Genomic DNA, 15,345 nt, shown 5'->3' with positions numbered 1-15,345 from the left:
AAAAGCCTGTACCCCAGAAAGACCCCAATTGTGACTGGGGCCTTCGGGACAATACAGTTGATAAATTCAAGTGATGATCATGATGACTGCTTTATTAAGCTGTAAAACTCCAACTGTTGGCATGTAGCCAACAAGTGAAATGGTTGCCTGTTTCACTGTTCCGGGAATCCCACAACAGTCTGACAAATCTGAATGTTGTTATGAGGCCTGTGTTTGAAGTTCCAGCCATACAGGCCTCCAGGACTAGTGGCCCAGTGTTTGAGCATGGCTTTTATGTCAGAAAGCATGGGGAGGTTTTGTAGCAAGAACAGTATGACAGCTTCTGAATAGGAAAATATCCATACCCAAAATACCCACCCACCTGCACTTAACCGGTGATGGCCCAAACTAATTACTGACTTGCTGATCTTTTCTCCTGTGAAAAATGTAAAGTCATGGTGGAAGAGTAAGGTTCAAGTGTACATGGTACTTCTCTTCTGAACAAATGGAACAGGGGGAGCACAAGTACATCTCACTCAGCAAGCCTTGGCTGATGGGGTGGTGAGTGGCAGAAAAGGAAAGTACTCCATTTTGTGCTATACTTGTGCAACTCTTCATTCTGTAACAAGACAAACAAGCATCACTTGCGTTCATGTTTCATGCTCAGGACTGTTAAACAGCAGGTTATTTTGTGCCATATTTCTTTTTGTTCCTGACAGTCCTTTGTTATTATTGTTATCAAAACAAGGTTGTTACAATTTTCACTATACTCAGAGCTGGAGAAATCCAGCTAGGCACAATCATCAAGAACTGTTTTCTAAATCTGCCCCACTGCAAAGGGGGAGGTGGGGTAAAAACCACACAAACCATGGGGAAAAACTCCCCGTATTGTGCAGTGTCTCCTTTCCTCTCCCACTCGAGGCCTATTTTCTCTCGTAACCAACTCAATGGCATTTTCAAACAGCTGAATGCTTTCATTTTTTTCCTAGCTAGATTTTTCTAAGCAATCACAATTCTGCTGCAGCATTAAAATAAAAAAAAAAAATAATAAATAGAACGAGCATTTCAACTACAAGCATTCTTTGCTCTTTCACTGCAGCATGGCTCCCATCCAAAGCCAATTATGCAAAACAACAGCACCTCGGCACCATTACCACAGCCATCTAAAGGGAAGAATTACACCTACTCAAAGCTGAAAACATTTTCGAGAAATTTAATTATTTTCTTACTTTCTCGCCTCAAGAGTGCTTTTTACCTTACTTCACTCTAAAACGCCTTGGGTGTTATTCATCTAGAACATATGGAGCACTATATAAATCCAAGTTGTTGCTAATTTTACTTAAAAGTCAGGTTTTATTTTCTGTTTTTACTTCTGCCTGTTTACACCCCTTGAAACATCTTTTGCATTGCCCCAGATGTCGCTTCTCACAGTGCTTCATCCTTTCTACATGTTAATCTTGCTTCCTCAGTACTTGTGATGTTTTTTGCTTCATACAGCGATGGAGAGAAATGCAATGCCAAAAACTAATTGTCAAAGAAAATAGCAAAATTCTTTAGGTTCATGTCTTTAACTTCAGTATCAATTAAGTTTAATGGTCAAAATCTTTTCATTGATTAATGAAACTGCAGATCATGGTTTCTAAAGGAAGAAGTGACTCTGAGACAGCTCTATCTAATAGAGAGATTTCTCTTTATTTTACAGTCTTCTGCCTTAACTTTTACATACTCTGGAAATAATTTGCAGCTTTTTGTTCTCATATTAGGCTTTCAATGATCTTGGTCAAGAGCTCCAAGAATACTGATAACAGCTGCTGGCAAAGAATGTTCCCTGTGCTGCAGTGGGCTATAGGACAGAATAATTGAAGCATGATTTACTCCTAGATATGGCACCAGTGGGCTCTCCAGAATATCTATCAGAGTTATATTCTGGAGGCACAGTGAGTTGTCAAATATTCACCTAAGTTGTGGTGCTCTTCTGGCATGTATTCATTTAACAACTGGGATGCCCAGCAGGCCGTACTCATTTCCAAATCGAGGAAGTGTTCTTCACCAGGAAGTGATCTTTATTTACAGTATAATGTTTCGCATGTAAACAACACGGATATTTGCATAAATATTGATGCTGTTTCATGTGTGCACTCATACACCCTAAATGAAAAATGGTTGAAATGAAAGGGCTGAGTGATTTCTTCACTCTCAAGCAAGCTCATACAGTGTTTTGTATCTTCCCATCTCTTGGTTTGTAGTGTGAAAGTGCTACATACAAGGAAAGAATGATTTTCTGCTTTATATGTCCCTGGGTACTCTCTCAGTTTGAACACTCTGGGGGTGGACTTCCCCTGGTTCCCAATTCTCTCAGGTAATTGGCTCCCCAGAAACCATGAATGCAGCTTGTTCCTGGTCAAACACAGCAAAGCTATTACCTTACTTGTTTTGGGACAGTGGCTATAAATCATTCCCTTTCAATTAAGTTTTCACTCCTTTCTGTACAGTTCCTCACTAACATGAACTGAGAACTGTGAATGAAAGCAGTCATTTGGAAGAAACCTCTTTGACTTAGGCACATGATCAGACAATCCCTAAAATATACGAGGCACTGAAGTGGAGGGGGAATGGGCAGACAAGAACAGGAAGAAGAGAGTGGGACTGTACATAGGATTAGGGCAACTGTAAGCAGAAGAATAGATCTTGACCCTGCAGGACAGATTTTTTCTTGGAAAGCTAATGATTAATACAGTATAGTGCCAGCCATCAGCCTGAATTCTTCTTGACATCATGAAAAAGAATAAATTAGTAGACAAATACAAATTATGAAAGAAGGAAATATGTACTATTTTCTACAGCATGGATGTTTCTATTAATTAACTTGCAGCTGGAACTTAGGTCATGGTCCACTTTCGAAGCTTCCACTCATTTAACCACCACCCATACTGACCTTGTACCTCTGCAGCTTGTCTCAGTACTTGGACTTGCTCCTGACGCTGAAAACAATGGCAAGACCATCACTGTGCTCAAAAGCACTGAAATTGTAAGTAGTCTCTCTGGAATCATTCAGCATGGATATCAACATAGCTGTGTTGATGCCTTCTTACAGTCAAGTCCAAATTTGTCCACCTCAGGATTCCAGCGAAGACCTATGGAAAAGAACAGAGTCACAGCTCCTGCCATTCAGTGGCTCTGTGCTAGGAGGACAACAAGCAGTTCATTGTCAGTAAATGTATTGTGTTTACATTGCAAAGTTTTGGTACTGGGGAACTGCAGGGTGGTTTCCCTGAGAAGCTGCTGGAAGCTTCCCCTGTGTCCAACAGTGTCTATGCCAGACAGCTCCAAGGTGGACCTGTCACTGGCCAAGCCAGGTCCATCAGCGACAGCGGTAATGCCTCTGGGTTAATATATTCAAGGAGAGGGAAAAACCCTGCAGCTGCATTTGCAGTCAGATAGAGGAGTGAGAACCTGTGAGAGAAACAACTCAGCAGACACCAAGGTGAGAGAAGGAGAAGGGGCAGGAGGTGCTCCAGGCACCAGAGCAGATATTCCCCTGCAGCTCACAGTAAAGCCCATGGTGAAGCAGCTGTCCCCTGAAGCCCACAGAGGTCCATGATGAAGCAAATATCCACCTGCAGCTCTTGGAGGACCCCACACCAGAGCAGATGGATACTAAAAAGAGGCTGTGACCCAGTGGGAAGCCCACACTGAAGCACCTTTGCTGAGAGGACCTGTTGCCCTGTAGAGAGAGAATCCCAGCTGGAGTGGTCTGCTGAAGGACTGTACCCTGTATCCTCCTGTCCCCCTGTGCCACTCAGACACAGAAGGCAGAGAATTTGTCACTAAAGTTGAGCCCAGGAAGAAGGAAGGAGTGGGAGGAAAGGTGTTTTAAAATTTGCCTTTATTTTCTCATTATCTTACCCTGATTTGATCAGTAACAAATTTAACTAATTTCCCCAAGCAGATTCTTTTCTGCCCATGACCGTAACAGGTGAATAATCTCTCCTTGTCCTTATGTCCCTGTCCTGTCCATGTCTTTTCACTATAGTTCCTCTCTTCTGTCCAGCTGAGGAGGTGAGTGACAGAGCAGTTTTGGTGGGTACCTGGCATCTAGCCAGGGTCAACCCATCACAGTTTATGGTAAAAAAGAGGTTCCATGTAAGTCTGTTCCACCTGGAGCTTCAGAAAGCTCAGCAAGATCCTGCAGCAGTATATTATTATGCTCAGCAATACATTTTGCTGCAGGTAATATGTTGTTTACTTGCTGTCCCTGATCAAAGATGTGCTGTGTGCAGTGCTGGTAAGGCAATGTAGAGCTCTGTCAAGGAAAAGAGCAGTTCCTTGGCTTAAAAAACCATAAGAGACCTTAAGAAAGGCTTGTTGGTTCTGCACAAATACAACAACATTAAATTATAACCCAAGCTTTTACCAGGCTCACTCAAGTACAGCAAATACCAGCTGGAGGGCAAGGAGGGATTTGCTTTCCAAACAGCTAGGAGAGGCATTTATTTCAGTAAATTAAACAAATATCAGCCTGTTTATGACAGTAAAAGGCAGCTGGACATCATGAGCTGTGGCTTGTATTGTGAGCTGTTCAGGACCTGGCACCCCAGGAGGAACTGAAAGGAGTACAACAAAGCTACAGAAAAATGCAGATGTGTGGGCTATGGGTCAACAGGATTGAGACATCACACCATGAAGATGTAGGGCAGGTTTCTACCATGCACCCAAACTATTGCTGATGGTGCTATACTCTTCACTCATGGTCTCCTGAGAGACACATCTGCCTGCAGAAGAAATGCAACATGAACTATGCTTCTGTCTGGAAAAAAACCAAAACATCTCTATTCCACCTTTACTTGAGATTGTTGAAATGAGTGCAGACACCAGGAAAGAATTGTCCCTGGGACTTGGAGAAATAAGGAGAGGAAGAAAGGAGGAGGATGCATTTAGAGTAGAAAGATTTTTTTACGTTGTCTCTGCAACATACTTTCCACTGACCCAGGAAGGGCCACCCACAGCCTGGCCAGAAGTGAGCAGGTGTTATTCCTCATATAGAATCACAGAATGCTTTGGCTTGGAAGGGACCTCAAAGATCATCTAGTTCCAACGTCCCTGCCGTGGGGACACACAGGGACATGCTTCACTAGACCAGGTTCCTCAGCAGTCAGATAGAGGAGTGAGAACATGTGAGAGAAACAACTCAGCAGGCACCATCCAGCCTGGCCTTGAACACTTCCAGGGATGGAGCATCCACAAGTTCTCTGGGCAACCTGTTCCAGTTCCACACCACCCCTACCATAAAGATTTTGTTTCCTAATATATAATCTAAACAATACTTTCTTTTAGTTTGAAGCCATTCCCCCTTGTCCTGTCACTACATGCTCTTGTAAAAAGTCCTTCTCCGGTTGGACTTCCATCAGCTCTAGTGGCACCTAAATTCCCAGAAAGACAGCTTTTCTTCCCTGCAATATACTCAGTCCTGCTTATCAAGGACTGCCCAATGCCTGACCAAAGGGACAGAAACTGTCCCAGTAGGAAAGAGGAACTGGGCCCAGTTCATTCCCTGTGTGTAGGAGTACAAAGTGCACTTGTATCATCCTAAGAGCACGCACACCATGCTGCATAACCCTGCAGCACTGTGTATGTGGCTAACACATACTTCTCATGGTCCTTGTTCCTTACTGTCCAGATGATGGCTGCAGATGATCTGAAATCTTTCTGCTAGGTAACTTCGCAGGTCCCAGTTGCCCATAATGCAAGAAAAGGGAACCCTATCACACTGAATGACCAGCAGGATTTGCAACAACAATTTCCATCAGCTTAATGTGGCCTGAGTTTGGGCACTTTGTTGCCAGCCATTCATGCACTGAATATTCTGTCAGCCTGCAGAGAGTCTGTGACTCTCTTCACTGTGAACAATCCAAGAGGCAATAGGGCATTCTGTTCCAAAGAATGAGTGGGAAGGCTCCCTCTGATTTGTCATCTCCAATAGATTTCAGAGGGTTCGGATTTTCACTCCCTCCCCAACTCTTTTGCCTTTTATTTTTACATTCTCTGCTTTCCAGTAGTAATGCATCCTTTTTAAGGCCTTTTTTCATTATTTTTTTAAGCATACCTGTCCTTCCTGGTATTGCAGACAGCCTTGAAAATACAAATCAAAACACACATAGCACCAGGAACAAGATAAACTTTCTGATTAAAGGATTGTTGCTCTAGGCTTCTATTCTTCAGTGAATCGAGACCTTAAAGAAACCTTACCTGAGGTTTGCAGGAAATCTCTGGTGAGGCTGGTGTTTTAGTACTGCTCTTGGATCTCAGCCTGCTGTTTTTCTGAGGACTGTGGTTTTGCTGGTAACACTGATGCCTGTGCAGTTGAGAGAGAGAAACATGAGATGGCCAATATTAATGCCAGTACACAAACGTGCAGACTTGCTTCAAAAAATAAAAGGAACTGAACTTACCTAACAATAACTTAGAAAATCTGATTTCTTATTTGTTCCAATGCTGGGAGGCATTTCCTTTGTCTCAATCTGCTTCTCAGCAGGAGTCCCACACTGATGAAGTATCATCAAATTGTCATCTCCCACTGAGAGAGACACCCGCTCTGCTCACTGATTGGAGAGATAGAAACAGTGACAGGTGTTTCTAAAAACTGTGGGGTTTTAAAATTAAAGGAAAAAAATATTTTTACCCTTGTGGCATATATTTCCAAAATATAAGAACTCCTGAAGAACATTAAAATGACGTTGTGAGAGACCAAAGAAGACAAATGAGATATGTTAGCGTAGCAAGGAACTAGGTGACAGAAGTTTAAGAAAGTCAGCCTCAGTGGTGCAAAGGACTTCATTCCAGGTCAACTGGAGTCTTGATAGTTCTGTGGCAGAGTAAGACAAATCTGTTTTTTGGGTTCATCTCACAGTGGTTGTTCAATCAAAGGAATTGGTGGGATTCTGAAAAATGGGTTAATTACTCTTAAGAATAATGAGGATATCTAAGCTTACATTGGTTAGGATAAAAATACAAAATCTATGCAGGACTGGTAGCATCACTTATTATTAAAACTGAACAGATCTCTTCACGGTGAAACCATATTTCATTAGCTTTCTTAACCATCTCAGAGAGAGCAATTGAATTTCTCAGAGAAATTTCTCCGCAGTGATCTCCTCAGCTAAATGGGGATAATGCCAAGCCCTCCTTTTACACAAATGAAAACAAATGTGTTAATTTATGTGAGGTCCACAGCTGCTAAAGTCAGGAATGTGACAAGAATGCCCATGATAAGATGAGTAATCCTACCTTCAGCATGAAGTGAATAGTGTTCAGTAAATAACCTGGGACCTACAAACAGAAGGAGAAAGGAAAATATTGAGCAGCTTCTTGCACGGTGGCTTTAGTCTGTCCTCTGCATTGTGAGACACAGACCCTCTGGGGAGAAATAATATATGCTTATGCAATTAGATAATGCATGCACACAGGAGGGTTAATTAGGGTTGCACAGTTCTGACATCTCATATCTGTGTGGTTTTGAATTTGTGTTGTGTCGTTTTTCAAGGGATTGTTTTTAACTTTTGTATTCGTCTGCCAGAATGTAAACAGTATTTGTGTTCTAACACCAACCAGCCATTTGCTTCCTCTTCTTGTCTAACTGCACTGAAGCCCCCTCTGTCCAGGATCCCTCTTATAGCTTAGATCAAGATTAACTCCCTACTGCATCAGCTTATAGGAGAATGAACAAAAATAATTAAGTATTTTCTGTTTCATTCTGCCACTCTCCTGAAAAACAACAACAAAGCTGAGCAGCCACAGAAAAACACAAAGTCAAGTTTGACCTTTTATGTAGGGATACACTCAAAACAGGACTGGTGTAAGAAGGCAGTTGAGTGGAAAGGGATTGGTTTGTGTAGGCATGGATAGCATTCATGGCAGGTTACCATGCAGCTCTTTCATGTAGAACACAACTGAGAGGTCCCATGTACATTAGGCAGACACACACCAGTTGAACAAAGATTTCTGATTCCCTCTATGCTCAAAATAATTCTTGTTGTCTCTCATGTAAGGACCAGACGTTTCCTTTGAATCCCTGGGGTAAAGGAGTGTTTCACAGGCTGTGAAAAGCATCAGTCTGGCAACTGCACAAAATGGTTGGTTGCTGCCTCTGCTGAGCTGAGGGGCAACTGCAGTAGCCAGGGACTTTGTACTCCACCTGTCACTATTAGGCAGGCAAAGCACTTTCACTGTGTATCTTCTGGGCACTCTCCTGTTATTTCTCTGGTTTTATCCCATTACCCCTCTTCTGAGCACACCTGACCCCTTTATCATGAAGCTGAATAGTCACACCATGTTTAAGTTTCCCAAGACAGCGTTTGGTAGTAAATTTAGGCCAGATGTTTTTGTGTCTCTCTACAGTAACTTTTCTCCCATGATTTTTCTCATTTCATATGCAAACCCTCTTGGAAAGTTCTGCAGAATTTGAGAGGGATGAAATCTATAAGAGTCTGTAGAAGTACAGCAATGCTCTGTTCTGGAATTGAAATAGAGGGTTGTCTTTTGCAAACCTTTTAAGCCATCCTACCAGGTTATATTATTTGACAAAGACGTTAATTGTATTCTATTCTATACGATGTTCAAAATGTAAGGAACGGTTTTCATTTTCTCTTAAATTCTACAGGGCTTTACCACAGAAATCGACATCACAGACTATAAAATGCAGTCACCACATGAAGTATGTCCGTGTCTCTTTTGTTAGGTGTCTTTTTTATTTTTGTATGAATTATTTATTACTCATTAATACTGGGGGAAATGAATTGTGCTCCTGAACATGACCAAGTGAATGACAGAGACAATGTGACAATAATTACAGGAGTGTGCAAGTTCTCTAAGTGCCAGTAAAAATGATTTAGTTGGCTGTGGGGGAAACATAGGTTTGTTTAATGTCTGGTTTTTGAGGAAGCTCAAGTAGCCTGGTGACGAGTGCTATATAAATACCATAGTACACTATGTAAGTCCCATTTTGTACACTGATAATAAGAGTAATACACAAACAAGGACAATAGTCTTCGGCAATGCGACATCTACTCTTAGATTTTCAAGAATTTGGTGGGTTTAAATAATCATGACATCTCTATGTGAGGAGCTGAGCACAGAGTAGCAAAGCTGCCCATCCACCGCTCAGTAAATACACTGTGAAATGAGGAAGAGATCTCAAGGCACCAGATTCTTGCTCCAGAGCTCCAGGGTGTGCTCTCCCTGCAGGATATTTGAGCATCATCCCCTAGGTAGGACGTTACCATTTACTTTGCTTTTAATGTCCTCCGAGAGTTTTAATCTGTCTTGGGTACTGCTAAAATACTTAGACCTCACAGATTCTCATGTGTCAGGGATACAGTACATTCAGCACAGCCATCGTAATTACATCTTGACCTTTTCTGGCAGGTAACCCCAGCAGGTTAACATCAGTGAATTTAGTAGTGGACTCTTTCCTTTAAAGATAACAGTGTCTTCATTTCCCTCTATAAGTGGTTTTACATTTTTTGGCCCTATCTTTGTATGGCTCTTAGTATAATTAGTTGCTAAAATAAGTCATTCTTACAAATGCAGGAGTAAAACAGTAGAGCAGAAAGTAGGTGCACTTGGGGAGCTGTCACTGAAGAGATGATGTGGCTGATTATCTGAGTGACATGAAGAGACAAAAGGGTTACAGGGGGTTGTTTTCCATAGACAAAGAGCAAATGTCTTTGCACTCTGAATAGCTCTTATTTTAGATTAAAAGAAGCAGAGACAGAGGATGAAGGGGAGTTTGAATCAAGTAGGTGGAGCTATGAAGCAATTACGGTTGACTTTCTGTGGGGTTTATGGAGGCTCCTTCCCATTCTGCCAGTGTCATGATTAGCTCTCCATTGCAAGGCACCAACAGATACCAGCAGAGTTACTGGTGCTACTGGCAGCAATGGGAAGTGGAAAAATGAAGAGAAAGCTGTGTGTGTAAGTGCATGTGTGTGCACAGATGATTTGCTCTGTGACAGTGACTACAATGGACTTTGCTCAGAAGGAGCACTCCCTAAAGAGTGGCTTCAGGAATACTTTAAGCTTTAATGGAACAGTATGAATAAAAACACTCAAACAACAGGCACGCATTTACATATTTAGCATTTAAGTACCATTAAAGGCAGGAACAGACAGGGTCAGCAGTGGAAATGGGGAGAAAGGAGACTGAAAGATTTTGTTAGAGATGCTTAAACCTTCTAAGCAGTCACAGACAAAAAAAAACCTGCACTATGTTCCCTTATAGCCCTGTGTTCTTGTCTATACAGACACTCTCTGATCTTGAAATACTTTTAAAATGTCTCACGTGCAGATTCAGTGAAGAAATTGCTGGTGTGGGAGATGGGTTCCTGCAGTACACAATACTGTGTAGGTTTGCCACTGAGGGTAGAGGAAGTTAAAGCCTCAACTCACCATTAATATGAGGTTCTGACTTCTTTAGCTAAAACCAAAACTGAGCTGGACTCACATACTTCCTGCCAGGGTTTATTTAGAGATCCAACATCTTTCAGCTCTGAAAGCAGTAGTCAAACAATTTTCTTTTTCTCTACATAAACGAAACATTTCTATTGAGAAACTTGAAATATGAAGTCAGAATCTACTAGGATCTTGGTACATACTTAAATTTAATCATGTAAGAAACCATTTTCCTTAGCAGGGTTGGAAATAAATAAATATCTGTCTCTCTTTTGCCTCCACCCCTGAACTGAGTCTGCTGTGTTTCTAATTCCAGATGGAAGGGCAGAAAATACAAAGAACAGAAAATTTCCCATAAAATCCATTTTTCCATGATTCAAGGGTTTTTTTCTGACCAGTGACACTTTAAAGTATTTCTTTCAGGATTTTATCCAACTTGCAAGCTGTAGTGCAAGTCAGTTTTTCCCAGCACTTAAAACCTAACAATAAGACTTTCTTAGAAGTCATGAGGTCACTAAAAACGCAGATGTTTAACAGTAATTTACTCTCAAGGTTCTTTTTTTAAGGTTTATAATTTTGAAGTTCTATTGGATGAGAGATTTTCAGGCTTTCCTTACCCCATCAAAAGGAACAGAAAGCATTTTTTTAAGAGAAAGCTAAGATTCCCACAGACTCAGAGTTTGGAGTTTGAAGAAAACAATCACCAAATATGGCAAGAAACCGTAAGCTGGAGATGTTGAAATGCTATTATTATTATTATCTGCTCTCATCCTGTCTTTCCCAACAGGCTTCACACCAAACAGAGAACAGAGAAAAAGCTCTCACCTAAGACAGGATAAATAAACTGGTTACATTTTAAGAACTGCCAGGCACCCACAGCTCCACTATCAGTGGGAAATGCAGGTGCTCTGAGAATAAGATCTGGTTGTCAGCTTTTTTCTGCTGTTGACTTGCCTTTTTGTTCACTCTTGAGGCAAGACACAGTCCCATCGCTTTTCTGTGTAGTAACAGAGACCTGAGTCTGTTCTCTGCCAGCTTTATTTACGGGCTTAGGTCATTCAGCTCCTGGGCGAGACATAAACTGAGTGCTGTGTTTACAGTCTGAAAGAGGGGTCTGGCTTAAACATCTTTTTACTTTCCCCAGTTTATTTCCCACAGAAATCAGAGTGTGGGAGGATATGTCTTGCTCCATGACCAAGCCAGGATCAACCTGAATTACTTTCAGTTTTCTGTGATGATTTTATTGCTAACAGCAGTACGTGTTATGAGGTTTGGGTTCAGTGGTGGAGTGCCAGGCTGTGCAGTTAGTTGCCCAGGCAGGTGTCTGAAGTGTGCCCTTCAAAAAGCTTTTTTGTCACTCAGAGCAGGACTGTGCCACGGTCTGACTGGAGCTGTCTCTCATCTCTGGCTTGTGGCAGAGCCAATGGCACTAGTTCTGACTGACTAGTCTAAAAGCTTTCCTTCGGTGCCAAATGCTGAGTAAGGATTCCTGCTAGTGTGTGATGGAGAAAGAGTGACTTTGAGTCATCTGATAGAAGGCAATAGTGCCAACCTACACAAATATACCTATGGTGGAGTACAAAGAGAGCCTTGAAGAAAGCTAAAATGGGAAAAGTAGGAATAGGAATTTCTATTTCCATGCTAGGAAGGGGGATGGAGAGACCATATCTTGTCCTCTACTAGACCTGCCCTGTTCATATATCCTCAGAAGTCCCACAACTTGCAAACACCTGTAAACTAGCAAAAGCTTAAAAGAAACACAGATTGCTCTTCCTGCTGGTCTTGCATTGACTGCAATTAAGGAGCAAGAACTCAAGGGAAGGCCTGTGTGACTGTATATACCCTCAGTCTAGACAAATTCTTGCCATTTGATTTTTTTTCCCCTGTCACTTCACTCTGCTTGTTAAAGGTGCCAATTGTATAATTTTGTGCCACGATGTGAGAACACTATTCACACCCATGGTAATGATGTTCCATTTCATTGGGCTGCACAGCTTTTAATTTCAAGTTAATACAGTATCGAGGTTTTACGTCCAACATTCTAAATGCCACAGCATGTTGATGAAAAGAAATTACATTGATGAAACAGTTAGGCAGTGATTAATATGATCCATAACTCAGAGTGATGTAACAGCCCCAGCTTTCTATCCTACAGAAAATGATGTCCAATTACTTGCTATTGATCAGATATTGCATTGCACCAAATGGGCCGCCAGCATCAATTCATTTTATCATATTGAATTTCAGCCAGTATCAATGGATATTTGGCACGTATTCTGCTGAAACATTTGTCTGCGTGATGATCAGAGCTGATGAACAGGTTGGCAGGTTTTGTTTGTGAAAAGGGTGAGGAGGGGATAGGGAAGAAAAGAAAAGAAATGTGCTAATCCTGCTTGTGAATTTGTGCCGGTACCTGGCACTGGCAGGGCAGGAATACCTCCGTGCATGTGCACATTGGTTTCACACAAGTGGCTGCATGTCCCTTTCAGACATGTTAACATTCTGTACTGCTCACTGCTTATTTTTTATTGATAATCAAGTGAATAATTAAAGCCCAACAGCTACGTAAAACCCACATAAATCATCTTCAATATGCGAGTAATGCACCTCTGCTCAGGCATAGCTCCCATTATGAATAATGGCCTAGAAAGCCATGATTCATACCAGTGTGCATCGCTTCCTCACTCTGACTTGCCTGTGCGAGATGTGGCTGCCAGAAGTCAGGGAAATGGGGTGGAGGTACATAGAGTGGTCTTGAGATATCTCTTCCCATAATATTATCATCCTGGTTTTATGTTTCTTCTTTGCTGTTGATGCACTATTTTCCCAGCTGACATGCCATTATTTCTGAGCTTCTCTTCCCCTTATTTTAATTTTGTTGTTATTATTCCTGCCGTTATTAGTTCTCTTACAACATTTGTTCCACTCTCTTTTGAAAGGAAACCCTCACACAAAAGTGCCCATCACCATTAACCTCTCTGGCTAAGATCACCAGTCGTGTGCCTGCCACATGGAGTACTGCTAGGCCAAATGTAACAACATCTGCCACGCATTCAGCAACTTCCTTTTGGATTCCTCACACTCTATTTTCACTTCCAGCTCTGAGCAGGAGTGAGATATGTTCTGCTGTCTCTCAGATGCCAGAGTGCTGGGAATGTGCCATCCTTCCGCTACAAATTGGGTGAGTTTTGGAGACAGGCAAATTAAGCCAAGCACTTGAATAGAAGTGGAGATGAGCTGTCCACAGCTTGTTTTTGTTGACCCTCAAGGCTCCTTCTGCCATAGAACTTCTCTCCAGATCCTTGAAAAATACTGTGGCTGCAAAATTACCAATTATGGAGCTGTAGCTCTGCAAATGTTTACATATCTGCTCAATTTTTTGTGCTTGAATGTCCCTGGGGCTGCTCGAGGGTGTAAAATTAAGCATACACGGAAGTTTTTATACACTCCAGCTTTCCACCTTACAGAGCAGATGGCATCTCTGTAAGCTTTGTGAAACATTATATTTAGAAACAATTCCGTTTGTTATTCAAATTATTTGTTTACTGGGCACAAACAGCATAGTTGATATGTTGCAGATGTTGAGAAATGACCCTCTTTCCCAAAAAAGCGTGTGACCTCAGTGGAGAGTGACTACAGGTACCTGAGCAGGACAGCCTACCTGAACTTCTTTCTCGAGCATCTGGGTGGGTTTACCTGAAGGCACCATTTATTTTCAAGACACTTCCCTCAATTCCACAATGAACTACACTAGTGTGTGTAGCAAGTTTAGAATGTATCCTAGCACACAGGAATTCCTTGTGCTTGAAGTGTCTTAGGACAGATCAGTTGGATCATGTTACTCAAAACTGTGACCAAATATAAGGAGAAAAAACATCTGAGATCACAAAAAAGTAGATTAAATAAATGAAAGAAAATTTGAATCTCTTTTCATTCCACGAGCACTTATGTTTTTCTTAATCGGTTCTGGTGTACAGTAATAGTTAATTGCTGAGCAGAATAATAATCACAGCTATCCACTCAGTATTGAACTTCTAAAAGCCAAAGTATTTTCCATCTCTGCCCTTTTTTAGAATATTCTTTCCAAATGCAATTTCAAGTCTGTGATCAAATTATAACTCAGCGAGTGTCTGGAGGGAGAAATATTCTTCTGCAATAATTCAGCAAATAAAGAATTCAAGGGACAATTCCCCTGGCAATACTTGTTCTGTTGTGGACAGTATTCTCCATCTGATCCTTGGGCTTGGATTACATCACTCAGAGACAGTTTCTCAGAAGAGTAATCCTCACCATTTCCCCAAAATCGGACTCTTTGCAGTGTTTCAGAATAGGTACACAGAAAACCAAGCAATCTCAAATCAGGGACACTTCTGATCTTGTAGATTTATATACTTATTTAATTAAAAGTATCCCCCTCTTATGAATCATATACCCAATACAGGATTAAGTTCTCTAATTATTCATAACTTGATACTTGAATATTCTCCAGGCTGAACAACCTGCATAAGAGAAGGCTCCAGGGAGACCTCATTGCAGCCTTCCAGTACTTAAAGGAGGCCTTTGAAAACAAGGGAGAGCGACTTTTTACATGGGCAGATAGTGATAGGACAAGGGGGAACAGTTCTAAACTGAGAGAGGAGAGATTTAAACTAGGTGTTAGGAAGAATTCTTTACTGTGAGGGTGGTGAGGCACTGCAACAGGTTGCCCAGAGAAGCTGTGGATGACCCCTATTCCTGGAAGTGTTCGAGGCCAGGCAGGATGAGGCACTGAGCAAACTTATCTAGTGGGTGGCATCCCTGTCCTTCACTGGAGGGGTGGAACTAGGTGATATTTCGTGTCTCTTCCAAATCAAGCCATTCAATGGTTCTATGATTCTGTGATTCATCTCTCTGCATTGGACTGCTAAGAACCTTAACATC

The sequence above is a fragment of the Myiozetetes cayanensis genome, unplaced genomic scaffold, assembly GCF_022539395.1.
Source record: "Myiozetetes cayanensis isolate MyiCay16 unplaced genomic scaffold, myiCay2020 scf9, whole genome shotgun sequence".
Classification (NCBI taxonomy): domain Eukaryota; kingdom Metazoa; phylum Chordata; class Aves; order Passeriformes; family Tyrannidae; genus Myiozetetes; species Myiozetetes cayanensis.
Note: the sequence above shows the minus strand (reverse complement) of the source record.